Source organism: Berghia stephanieae, chromosome 1 (genome assembly GCF_034508935.2).
Source record: "Berghia stephanieae isolate SIO BIC M18660-M18661 chromosome 1, UCSD_Bste_1.3, whole genome shotgun sequence".
Taxonomy (NCBI): domain Eukaryota; kingdom Metazoa; phylum Mollusca; class Gastropoda; order Nudibranchia; family Aeolidiidae; genus Berghia; species Berghia stephanieae.
The window spans coordinates 115057087-115068413 of record NC_088360.1 but is presented as its reverse complement, the minus strand read 5'-3'; positions in this window follow the sequence as shown (position 1 = coordinate 115068413).

Below are 11327 nucleotides of genomic sequence, written 5' to 3'. Positions count from 1 at the left end.
TTGAGTCTTTGTGTTAGAAATGTATAGTTTTTGTATCTATGTGTGTTTTGTAAATCCTAAGCGTATATTGGCATTCAACTGGCCAAGCTTGACTATCATCTCTTTTATACCCATTTTTCTTGACCCATTGTATTATATCTATCAACATCATAAGCGTTTATTTAACCACTTGAGTGAACTACACACACAGCCAATAACTTGTAATAATAATAATATTTTATGTGGTACTTATTTAGCGCCATACCTCATATCTAAACAAGCTCAAAGCGCTTGTGGTGGGCAGAAGGTAATTTGCTGTCTTCTTTTTTTTTTTTTTGGGGGGGGGGGGGGGGGGGGGGGGGGGGATTCCTGGCAATTGTGTCTGCCTCACATTCCGGTGCAACAATCTTGAAGTCAGACTTTCCACAGTCTCCTGCCACTGTTGCTTCTTTCCTTCTGTCAGAGACTGAAGTAGTCTATTGGCTATGTCCTTGGACTGGGTCTGCTGGTACTCCTTGTACAGCTTTTAAGATTCCTCCGACCAAGTCTCGGTAGCCCATTCGTGGTGGTGGCTATTAATAAAATCTCCAAGACAGATGGAAGGATGGCTAACCACTGGGACCGGTGGTGTAGTCCAAGCGGCTCCTAGTGGTTTGTAAATATTATGCAAATATTGTACAACCCACCTTCATAAATTCTATTCACCCTGATGCTGTCCATAACGCTCTCTATGACCCTTACTTTCGAAGGCTCTTTAACACTAACACCTCCTTTGAGCCCCAAAGTGTCCTCTCGTTGGACCACCGTAGAGAGATCATTATTTACTTTCAATTGGGTAGTATGTTTATCATTTTATACCTGACAGTGACAGCCTTTTGTTTTTTTATTTGGATGACATTGTGTCCAATGAGCTGATTCCTTTGTATAATATTGTGATTTAACACATGTATGTAATGTTACATAATATTCCATAAAATGAATAAAGGGAGTATTGAAAAAAGTTACTTTATCTTAATATTGTATGATGACGGGGGGGGGGGGGGGGGGGGGGGGGGCAGGTCAATGTCACCTGTCCCCGCAAATTATGCCATTAATTCGACATTGTGCCACAAATCCGACATTTATCTATGCACGTTCTTGCGTGATTTTGTAACCCCCAAAACCTAATTTTCACAATAAATATGAATTCTTATAGGTTTAAAAGCTACATAAAGTTGTTTCGTTTCATTAAAAACAATTAAAAATCAGAAATACATACCAGACTACTTGACAATGTAGAAGTACACTATTTTAAAGAACATTGATTTTAAACCCTTAGCATGTTACACCAACCTCTGTGGCAGTGGGCAGAGTAGCGTGTTTTAAGAATGGGTTAATTAAAAAATGTCACCTAAAATAGCTAAAGTTACAACCCAAGATACACACGAATGACAATGATAAATAAAAAGAAACGAAATTCCAACAGCAAATTATTTTTTTTTTTTACTGTAGTAATAATAATAATAGTAGTTATATGTAGTAGTAGAGGTAATGGTAGTAGTGGTCGTAGCAGTGGTATTAGTATAAGTCGTTGTAGAAGTGGTTGTAGTAGTAATAATAGTAGTAGTAGAAGTAATAGTAGTAGTAGTGATAGTCGTAGTAGTAGTAGTAGAAGTAGCAGTATTGTAGTAGTAGTTGTTGTTGTAGTAATGTCGTAGTAGTAGTAGGAGGAGTAGTTGTAGTGGGAATTTTTTGCTTTTTGCGGACGGATGCGGAACGCCACAAGATTTGGCCGATGCGGCCTCATTTTCCTGGAGGGACAGAATGTCAATGATGATCAAAAAGTGCAAATTTCTGATGACGTAATAAGTGAACAGTCCCAAACTGCGGCCCGCCTAATGATTTGACAAAAAAAAATTAATGGCGAAGGACCAACACTAGTGATGCAACAATTCAAAACCTAAAAGTAAAATAAAGAATAGCAATGTACGAAAATATGGTCATCTGATGTGTCTTGGCATAAAGGTTAAAGGAACTTGAGGAATATCAAATTATTTCATCCAAGGATACATCTATATTGCTCTGAAATATAGATTCAAATTAAAAGAGACTTACGTTTGGAACAGTTTATCAGTTGAAGTTGTTTGCTTCAAAACAACCCACCCAGGGCTTAGCCATCTTGAGAGAATTTTTGATATAAAAGGCACTATACTGCGCTGGTTCTGACTGACCGCTGGCAGTCTGTGGTGGTTAGTGGTGTCAAATCTTACACGTGTTCCTTGAAAGTTGATCCTTGGACCAGTCTTTTTTTCTTTTTTTTTTTAAAAACTAGATGTACACATGCAGCCAAGACATTTGATCTTTTATATCAGTTTTATGCAGATGACACTCAAATGTTCAGTTCTACTCTCTGTGATGATATTAAAAAGTTGATTAAACGTTTGACGTAAAAGTTAGTGGATATGCAAAAATAAACTCGTGTTAAATAATGAAAAGACAGAAATTTTAATCAATGGTAAAAAGTCGAGAGGTGTTCTATCGGAGATCATTTTACTTCTTCTTAATGCACAATACCTTGGTGGGTGGGTTGAAGCTATCTTTCAATATCTAGTCAGGTCAATCATCTTATAAAAACAATGTACAGTATCCATTGCTTAATTAATTATTATAGTTACGCCATGGTCTCCACTCGAGCACGGAAATCTCGAACAAGTCGGGACCGGGCCTATTTGTTTGAGATTTCCGTGTATTCGAGTTTTCCGTGTTGAGTATTTTACAGAGGATATGAGGGAGGTAAATTTATGTGGTCTTGATAACAGTCTTAATATACCGGGTAATGATAACTCTCCGTTATTGTGAACTCTGTCAATGGTCGACAGTGAGATAATTCAATTTCCTTTTCTCGGCCATCTTTTACGAAATTATGAAGAGAGTTTTCACTGGTGTTGCGTTTAGTACATTTTGTCTTGTTCAATTACGGAAATGGAGTGACAATTCCCACTGCGTGTGCTTGATAAACAGTGAAAGCCAGCATATCGCATTGTGGATTACACACTCAGCACGCGACGTCATTACCTACGAATCCGGTACCTAAAATCACTATTACTCCTCACCACCCTCAGGATAAAGAGAGAGATGGAGGGCATTGCTCTCACATAGCTCTCATCCCGCCTTCCTAATTGCCTGTATCATTTTAATACGGCCCCAACGATACTGGTAATTTTGCTAACAACAAGATATGAAGTGAGTAGAAAAGTGCCAGAAGACAATAGAGAATAAAAAAATTTTTCGCGGAGGTGGTGGGGTTTGAACCTGCGACCTTATTGGTACGACAACTCCGCCTGGCAGGTGAGAGCGTGGCTCTACCGTGTGAGCTATCCACGAACACAAAAATATTCGTTTCAAACCCAAAGTCATTTCTAGATCCCTCTCTCACCACTTCTTGAGATCGCCGATTCGTTCACACCATCGCGAAGTAATTTTGACCAGCAGTTAAGCTTAATAGCCAATATTCTCATCACAAACATATAACATAGAAACGATTGAGACATGGAGTATGCTCCGGTGTATGGGGTGAATTTTTAATTCAGAAAAGTGAGTGGAGCAGGCACTTATGTTGGTAACAACAAGATATGAAGTGAGTAGAAAAGTGCCAGAAGACAATAGAGAATAAAAATTTTTTTCGCGGAGGTGGTGGGGTTTGAACCTGCGACCTTATTGGTACGACAATATTGGCTATTAAGCTTAACTGCTGGTCAAAATTACTTCGCGATGGTGGTGAACGAATCGGCGATCTCAAGAAGTGGGTGAGAGAGGGATCTAGAAATGACTTTGGGTTTGAAACGAATATTTTTGTGTTCGTGGATAGCTCACACGGTAGAGCCACGCTCTCACCTGCCAGGCGGAGTTGTCGTCCCAATAAGGTCGCAGGTTCAAACCCCACCACCTCCGCGAAAAATTTTTTTTTTATTCTCTATTGTCTTCTGGCACTTTTCTACTCACTTCATATCTTGTTGTTACCAACATAAGTGCCTGCTCCACTCACTTTTCTGAATTAAAAATTCACCCATACACCGGAGCATACTCCATGTCTCAATCGTTTCTATGTTATATGTTTGTGATGAGAATATTGGCTATTAAGCTTAACTGCTGGTCAAAATTACTTCGCGATGGTGGTGAACGAATCGGCGATCTCAAGAAGTGGGTGAGAGAGGGATCTAGAAATGACTTTGGGTTTGAAACGAATATTTTTGTGTTCGTGGATAGCTCACACGGTAGAGCCACGCTCTCACCTGCCAGGCGGAGTTGTCGTACCAATAAGGTCGCAGGTTCAAACCCCACCACCTCCGCGAAAATTTTTTTTATTCTCTATTGTCTTCTGGCACTTTTCTACTCACTTCATATCTTGTTGTTACCAACATAAGTGCCTGCTCCACTCACTTTTCTGAATTGGTAATTTTGCTATGGTACTGGCATCTCAGATTAAGTTCAGCATGCACACACACAATTAGCCACTCCCACGCCTCGTTCTGAAAAAAGTCCGCGAAATTAAAGGGGAGGCAAGAGAAAATCAGCTGATCGTTAAAATAGTAACAGAAAAGTGGAGGTGCTCGGCAATGAATGCAAGAAAGACATTTAAAACGCCGTAAAAATGTTTAAAAATCACTAAATGTTATAATTACCATCCATAACAACCTGTCAAATTCACATATGTAAGATGTCAAGCCAAAATTAATAATAAAATAATAAAGAACACGATTGACCGGTGGTCCGTTGACTACACATGCATACGAGTACCAGAAATATTTTGTAAACAATGTAACACAATATAATGTGTAAGTTTCAAAGCAAATGCAACCACAAATAACATCAAAGAACAATGTGGGACTACTGTTTTAATTTCATAAAACCAAACGTATATTTTCTGCCCCCGATATTGAACGTGTAGTTAGTATGTATCGTACAAACAACATTCGTTTAGACAGGTAGTCGGGATTCTAGCGCCAGTTTTATTTGGGCAACCATGATTGGGATTTCACTCAATGCACTTATTATTATTATTAATTATATTATTATTATTATTATTATTATTATTATTATTATTATTATTATTATTATATTATTATTATTATTATTATTATTATTATTATTATATATATATAATAATAATAATAATAATAATAATAATAATAATAATAATAAAATAATAATAATAATAATAATAATAATAATAATAATAATAATATAATAATAATAATAATAATAATAATAATAATAATAATAATAATAATAAGCAGTTAAAAGGATATAGTCTTTGGTGTATAAGTGCATATGTACAATATTTCTTATAATAAATGCTTCAAAACAAAACAAAACTAAAAAAAAAAAAAATAAAGAATAAATGAATAAAAATATCTATTTGGGCATTTACTTACATTAATAGTCTTGAAAATCACAATCACAATCCATGAAAATTAAATATCCCAAAATCCGAAGAAGACATGAATTTAATCCAAAATCCAACACAGGAATGTATTTTAATAGGAGACAGATATCCTATTAAAACCATAGCATTACTTGCAAACAACAATACCCCACTCGGCTTGTGGCCGTCACATTGTAAATTGTGGCCGCATTAGGGTAATCGGTGTCCTAAAGACTGACATACTGACATACAATCAATGAGAACTATAAAGAATCCATTCTAGAATTCAACTACAAACTGAAAAGCATGATAAATATCACTCTCTCAAATAATTTCCTTTGCTCAGGTTCACTCACACTCTCCTTTATTGCAAAACATTGATAAGTGAGATAAAGTTTGTATTTCAATTATAAACTTAATCACATAACCTAAATGATGGAGAATAAAAACAGCTAATTATAAAAAAAATTCACAGATCAAGTTATCTATTTGAACTCCGCATATTTAGCTTAATTACTCATTGACCATATATTTTTTTTAATGGCATTGTTTCATTTAAACAAGACCATGACGCTTATGCCTGGACCGGGTATTCACAAATTCTGCTTTTGTGTTCCACTTTTCGAATCGAATTAATCTCTATCTTATCCGTTTATTTGCAAATTTTCTGCACTTTATAAATAAGACCATAACGCTTATGTCTGGACCGGTTGTTCGCAAATTCTGCCTTTGTGTTCCACTGTTCGATTAGAATTAATCTCTATTTTATCCGTTTATTTGCAAAGTTTCTAGATTTTATAAAAAAGACCATAACGCTTATGTCTGGACCGGTTGTTCGCAAATTCTGCCTTTGTGTTCCACTGTTCGATTAGAATTAATCTGTTTTTTCCGTTTATTTGCAAAGTTTCTGCACTTTATAAATAAGACCATAGCGCTTATGTCTGGACCGGGCATTCGCAAATTCTGCTTTTGTGTTCCACTTTTCGAATCGAATTAATCTCTATTTTATCCGTCTATTTGCAAAAATTCTGCACTTTATAAATAAGACCATAAACGCTTATGTCTGGACGGGCATTCGCAAATTTTGCTTTTGTGTTCCACTTTTCGAATCGAATTAATCTCTATTTATCCGTCTATTTGCAAAGATTCTGTACTTTATAAATAGGACTATGACGCTTATGTCTGGACTGGGTATTCGCAATTTTCTTTTGTGTTCCACTTTTCGAATCGAATAACATCTAGTCTATCCGTTTATTTGCAAAGTTTCTGCACTTTATAAATAAGACCATAACGCTTATGTCTGGACCGGGCATTCGCAGATTCTGCTTTTGTGTTCCACTTTTCGAATCGAATGAATCTCTATCTTATCCGTTTATTTGCAAAGTTTCTGCACTATATAAATAAGACCATAGCGCTTATGTCTGGACCGGGCATTCGCAAATTCTGCTTTTGTGTTCCACTTTTCGAATCGAATTAATCTCTATTTTATTCGTCTATTTGCAAAGATTCTGCACTTTATAAATAAGACCATGACGCTTATGTCTGGACCGGGTATTCGCAAATTCTCCTTTTGTGTTCCACTTTTCGAATCGAATTAATATCTAGTCTATCGGTTTATTTGCAAAGTTTCTGCATTTTATAAATAATAATAATTGTTCAAAATTTTACCTTACACCGATATTACAAGTACAAGTGAGCCAGGTGAAGAAGATTGTCAAACAGTGTGACAGATGAAATAGGAAGAGAGAGAGAGAGGGAGGGAGGAGAGAGAGAGAGAGAGAGAGAGAGAGAGAGAGAGAGAGAGAGAGAGAGAGAGAGAGAGAGGGCAGAGAGAGAGAGAGGGTAAGAGAGAGAGGAGATATTCGTTTTTTGTTCAAAATCTCTCTCTCTCTCTCTCTCTCTCTCTCTCTCTCTCTCTCTCTCTCTCTCTCTCTCATTGCACAAGGTTGTGCTATTTACTACTATTTATCAAGAACAGCCAAGCTGGCAACCCAGTCTCTGTATAAACTAAGCAAGATGGCAACAGGGACCTCGCTCCTTATCCAATGCCGAAGCTTTAGTTTGAGTCAAACGGTTTTGTTAAAAAAAAACCCACCCAAAATAAGTTCGTGTCGTATAAGTGATGGAAGTTGAAGTCGGCTTATTATAAAATCGTTTTTATGGTCTGTTTGGATTACCCTTTTTAAATAGAAAAAGTGAATATAACATAAACTTGAAGAATAGGCAAGCTAAATGAAATTTAAATTGACTGATTAAATGAGTACGCGAGGCTGAGTTGCGAACGACCACTGGGTTCCGACATTCCGATCCCAGTGTCATTCATGTTCACCGTACCGTGTTACTGTCTACACACTACACTGCATTGTTAGTGACTGGTCATGTCTTTTTTGTTTGTATGTTTTACGCAAGCTTAATAAAAATTAAATTGACTGATTAAATGAATACGTGAGGCAGAGTTGCGAACGACTCATGGGTTCCGACATTCCGATCCCAGTGTCAGTCATGTTCACCGTACTGTGTTACTGTCTACACACTACACGGCATTGTTAGTGACTGGTCATGCCTGTTTTGTTTGTATGTTTCTTTTAATATGGGTCAATTTACAAAGAATAATAATAGAAATGTTCAAAACAAAAACTAGATTCACTATTACGTGCCTGTAATGAAGTGCTTTCCACAAACCGTGAGCGAGAATGATGGTGGAGATAATGGCAACCATGTGGGTTTGTTATTGTTTCCTACCTCCGTCAACCCGCGCATCCAGTTGCTCACCCACGCTGATTCTAACCAATAATATATACCACACACACACACACACACACACACACACACACGCGAACGCGTAACACATTAACTGACACTTTGCGCGATGGGGAGTGCGATGGCACCTTTCGTCCAACACAAACAATTCGAAAAAAAAAATTCAACTGTCTGATGTTGGGGCGTATATTTGAATAATATTAACATTAAACGGATTTCCTTTCAACTTTACTAAAATAACTCTTTCTAAGATGGCATCATGATCTAAATGGCACTTTGATGTTGATTTGTCTAAACTAATTCCAACTCCTTTCTCATGATGTTTTCCACCTGCAGAATACAATACAAAATCATCTTCTTTAACTAGTCCTTCTCCTTTCCACTTCGTTTCTGAGATTCCAAGGACGTTAATTTGGAACTTTTTCATTTCTTCAATAACGTTTTCAAATTTTCCTAAGTGGTTTAATGTACGTATATTCCACGTGGCCAATGTGATTGTTTCATTTCGCACCAGTTTAAAACGTTCAACGTGTTCGGGACAGCTGATGTCCTGGGAAAATTTGTTAGTGATCAATTTTATATCAGTGGCACAGCTTTGGACTGGTTAAAGGAATATTTGTTTGAAAGAACTCAGCCTGTAATTATAGAAAACCATGTATCAACTCCATCCATATCAACGTGTGGAGTGCCTCAGGGATCTATTCTCGGCCCCCTCCTTTTTACAATGTATACTGCTCCCCTTTCTCATATGTTGTCCACTTTTCCCATTGATTTTCATTTTTATGCTGATGACACTCAGCTGTATACAAAACTCAATAATGATTCAGAGCTGTCATCAGTATCTGTTATGGAAAATTGCATTGCTAACATAAAGGATTGGATGAAACTAAACAAACTTAAATTTAATGATGACAAGACGGAAATGATAATTTTTGGAAAAAGGTATCAACTCTCAAAAATGTCTACAAATGAGATACTAGTGGGTGAAAATGCTATCAAACCTAGTTCTTGTGTGAGAAATCTTGGGGTGTATTTAGATCAAGGCTTATCCATGGAAGATCATGTTAAAAAAATATGCCAATGTTGTAACTATCACATTAGAAACATTGGAAGAATCAGACATTATATTGATGAAGATATTACAAAGATGCTTGTTAATTCGTTTATTACTAGCAGATTAGATTATTGCAATTCCCTTCTCATTGGCTGTCAAAGTAGATTAATTCATCAACTACAAAAAATTCAAAATAAAGCGGCTAGACTTATAAAATTAACGAAAAAAAAAGAAGAGATCATATAACACCAGTTCTCCAGGAATTGCACTGGCTTCCTGTGAAGTATAGGATAGAATTTAAAATATTGTGCTATGTTTTTAGATGTCTGGATGGATTGGCACCTGAATATTTGCTGGAACTGATTAAAAAATATGAACCCACTCGAAATTTAAGATCATCTCAGTCCCAACTTCTAAAAGTTACCACCTCAAAATCCACTTTCGGTGAAAAAGCCTTTTCATTCATAGCTCCACGCCTATGGAACGAGCTTAGTCCTCGGACAAAGTCCTGTGAAAATTTATCATCTTTCAGAAAATGTCTGAAGATTGAGTTGTTCCGCGAGGCTTATTTTCATAAAATAGATGTTGCTTTGATTTTTGTTTTTTGTATGCATGCTTATTATGTATCACGTGTCGTGAATTTTAATTCTGTTGTTTTTAAACATTTTTATCTTTATTTTTATTATGTAAAACGCCGCAGAGCACGATTGACGTGGATGTTTAGGCGCTATATAAATTCATTATTTACTATTTACTATTTAGTGACGGTGGTTTTCCGTTGCCTTCCGTCATTGTTATAAATTATTGCATTTTAATTTGACTGAGTTGTTTTTGATGTTTTCTTTGGCTTCTCTTTGTTTTTGTTTCCTTCCACCTTTATTTCATCTTTTTGTTATTTTTCTGTATGCCTTGAATAATTCAAAAGATCTCAAAAGGTTCACTATTTCTAAATTCGGTGTATTATTAATTGTGTGTCGTATTGTACGAAGGTGTTGGGGTGAATAGTTATAACAATAATTAGGTGTTGTCATTCGCGATGTTCATCGTCGACCGTTGTAATAAGATTAAAATAGCTCACTGTTTTATCCCCCTTAAAATCGTAAAACGTAAATAAAAATGGTCTTAATATATGATAAAATCCTTGCAAAAATTTACAAAACTTTAAAATATTGCTAAATTAATTGTTTAAAATCCACGAATTTTCGTCAAAAGCAGCACAAAATCATACGAAATCCTCTGAATATGAAATAAAATTCGTCTTATATAGAAATAACACTTAAAACAGCAAGTAGAATGCAATAATTTTAAGAGCTCTGTGAAAAGCAGCCTTCCAGCGCTGAACACATTACACACACTTGTCTTCTATAGGAATAAGTTAAAATTCTTGGGCCAGTAACATCCGTCAAAAAGAGGAAACTGACCAGTTCAAATGTTAAGGTCACGAGAGAGAGAGAGAGAGAGAGAGAGAGAGAGAGAGAGAGAGAGAGAGAGAGAGAGAGAGAGAGAGAGAGAGAGAGAGAGAGAGAGGAGATCGAGAGCTTTCGTTCATTGTTTTTGGCAGTGGTTGATGTACCAAAATTCAACCAAAACGAAATATAGATAATTTAACCCAAAATCGACAAATTTGACTGCCATCCCTCTCTCTCTCTCTCTCTCTCTCTCTCTCTCTCTCTCTCTCTCTCTCTCTCTCTCTCTCTCTCTCACCCTTAAATGTCAAAATAAAAAACAACAGTTTAAAATTTTTTTTTACCCACTCGCCCCATCCCGGTTACGCCATACCAAAACATCCAGCCACCTCGCCTTCTCGCGCTCGGTCAAATCGTTTAGCCTTTATAATCTGTTCCTCTGTGTATTTGGTACCCAAGTGTAGGTCATACACAGTTCTTAAATACTGTTGTAAACGTGTTGGGCGACTTTGAACTAATATTAATCAAATACATATGAATCGGATTCGAGATTTTTGAAAATTTTCATTGATATTCTCTTCTTGTTGATGAATATGAAGATAAATAACTTTTTAAACTCTCTATTGAATCTCACACAATTTATATTCCTTTGAAATAAAGCTACAGGCAGCATTAGGTATGATTGAATTCTATCTTATTGTTAACGAGTATTTGCTAACAACCA